The sequence below is a fragment of the Lygodium microphyllum genome, chromosome 18 (assembly GCF_053477565.2).
Source record: "Lygodium microphyllum isolate KBCC chromosome 18, Lygodium_microphyllum_v1.1.10, whole genome shotgun sequence".
NCBI lineage: Eukaryota > Viridiplantae > Streptophyta > Polypodiopsida > Schizaeales > Lygodiaceae > Lygodium > Lygodium microphyllum.
This window is the reverse complement of record NC_141152.1, coordinates 103,878,152-103,880,811: the sequence shown is the minus strand read 5'-3', so window position 1 is coordinate 103,880,811 and position 2,660 is coordinate 103,878,152. Positions and strand designations below refer to the sequence as shown.

Here is a 2,660-nt window from a genome sequence, read left to right as displayed (position 1 = left end):
GCGTGTCAATAGTAACATTTGGCAAGTTATAATTCAGTATATTATCAGTATTAAGTGCATGGAATCAGCTGAGGAGATTTGGAAGCTGGTTCAGGAAACTCAGTTTCAGCCCAATGCCTTCCTGGGCAGCCATCTGATCAGAATGTTCAACTTGTTAGGTAGTTACTAAAGCTACTGCTTCTGAGCTTCCATCTCTACTATCTCTGCCAAAGGCTGCAGGTGAGCATAGACTCAGGTATGCTGGTGTTTTTGGGAATTTTCGGAAGTTAGTTGAAGAGAAAAAGTGGGAAGAAGAGCCGTGCTTTGAGGGGAGAATAACGACGGAGCACTGGGGTGGCAATTTGGACGTCAAGAATAGCACAGGGAGGAGCTTCAATAGCCATGACGTGTGCGATGAACTAAAAAAAAAAAAAAGCCGGTACATCATTCTGGAAGAGCTGCTGCCGCGGGGAGGGGAAGGCCAGGCGAGAGGGAGACACCCGCACCTCCATCACCGCCTCATACGTGCAGTTCGTGACCAAGCCCCCCCCCACGTTCGTCAGCGTCCTCTCCGTCGTGTACCACTCCCCCCTTCAGGTCGATCGGATACGCCGCTGTGATCGCTGGATAATTCAGACTGTACAGCTCTGCCGGGTTGTCTGGGCACTCCGTCGTCGCATCCCCTGTCAGTGCCCTCACTGTCGTCGTATTCAGACCGTGGCTGCACAGGAACTGTACGTAGTCCCTGAAGCTCGCGTCGTATACCAGGCCGGGGTCTCCTGCCCTCGCCGGATTCAGATTCCCGGCTCCATAGCCGAACTCCCTGTCTTTGTTCAGCGGGTTGCTTGGATCCATTGGAGTTGCTGGAAATGCGAAATCCAGGAGGTGATTTTTATCAGTCTCTGTGACGGAAAAGTTGTTGAAGAAAGAGTTTGATACTTGCTATCCTCCAGGTTCCGCCTTCTCAAAACCTTCTAGTGCAGCATCCAGCCTGACATCGCAGCATTCGATCAGGGAGTTACCTCCGTCTTTTACAGCAGGTACAGAAGTGGTATCAAGGATTTCTGCTTTTGCTGAACTCCTGCAAGAGGTGAGCTTCCAGGGAGGAAAACCGATAAGCGAAGAATTTTACATCAACCATATAACAGGAAGAAATGATGCTGAGGTGATTAAACATTTATTCCCTGTCTGGGATAATGAGAAATGTGCCAAATTCATGGAAAAACAAAGAAGCTCGTTTTCGCAGTCTTGCAAGGAAGCTACTGAAGCCTGTAAAAGGTCTGGAAGGACTCTGTGAATGGATAAAACAGAATGGTCTCTAACGCGCTGCTGTTACAAATGCACCTCGTGAAAATGCTGAGTTAATGATATCGTTGCTTGGCCTCACAAATTTCTTTGAGATTCTTGTGGTAGGAAGTGAATGTGAAAGAGCAAAGCCCTTTCCAGATCCCTATCTGAAGGCTCTGGGGCATTTCAGTCTCTCACCTGACCAAGCATTAGAGTTGGCAGCTGATGGTGTAGCAACGAGGAATCCTGAAGAGTCATTGCTCAAAGCTGGAGAATTGTTTGTTATCAGCAATTTTAAAGAGCCAAAATTATGGGACTTGTAGCAAGGGAAATCATAACTTCAATTGTTCTTAAACTCTTTTTGATTCAGAGCTTCCTAAAAAGACCCTTAGTCACCTACTTGACTAAGTGATCCTTATAAGAACCATCTCTGACATTGGATTATTTATTTGTTTGATCTTCCATCTTGATATATATCAAGGTCTTCTGAAGACGCGACTTTGCTTTCGAAAACCCTTCGACAGCGGAAAATTCTAAGTCTACCAAATTGGAGGTAGGCTCTTAGGCCTTCTGTTGGCTATCAGTGGCATTGGCCTTGACAGTGGCTGGACTTGGACAGTCCTTTGCAGCATGGCCTTCTCCTTTGCATCGGTTGCATAAGGGCTATAATGCCATGGGAAAGTGCTGATATACGATGGAATATGCTTGTGGTTGAAACATCCCATGTAATGGGCCACCATGCTGACATAGTAGGCATCACAAGGATGTTAGAAGCCCTAGTTATCAAGGGAAAATCGTTGCTTAAAAGGCATGGTTCCTAAGTTTTAAGAAGTGGTAATGATAAATCTACTTTAGATAAGGACCAAATGTTTTATCTCTTGAAACCCCTTTCACCCCCGTATCGTAAAACCCTTCAAGGGCCCTCCTTGTGCTTATTATTACCCCCCCCTCGTGTTTAAAGGTCTATAAGCCCCTTTTTTCCCAATAAAGAGTGGGCTTAGAGGTCCTATTATTACTCCCCTCTCGTGATTTAATCTCTCTTAAGCCCTTTTTCCTTGGGCTTTGAAGGCCGTATAAAAATACCCCTTAGAACTCTCCCGCACCTTGTGTCTTTTCCACACCTTTCTATTCCCATTCGTGCGAGTTTACAAAGGCCATTAAGCCTTCCCCATGGCTTCAATGGGTCTTAGTCATAAAAGATTCTAAAACACCCTTTCGAATTCTCGACTTCAAGGAGGAAGCCTTTCAAAAACTACTTTCAACGGACGGTGCAAGGGAGCGACGGTGGAATTCCAAGCAGGAGTTGTAAAGCTGCTTCCACGTCTGAAAAACTACAATTGCGATGCCTCCTAAGAAAGTCCAAGGCGCAACCGCAGGAGGATCATCTCCCGGTA

At 46.2% G+C, this 2,660-nt stretch overlaps 1 pseudogene; it reads left to right on the top strand.

Annotated features, from left to right (window-relative positions):
* The first annotated feature begins 848 nt into the window (after positions 1-848).
* On the top strand, positions 849-1,589 carry LOC148021216 (haloacid dehalogenase-like hydrolase domain-containing protein Sgpp pseudogene; annotated as a pseudogene).
* The last annotated feature ends 1,071 nt before the right edge of the window (positions 1,590-2,660 follow it).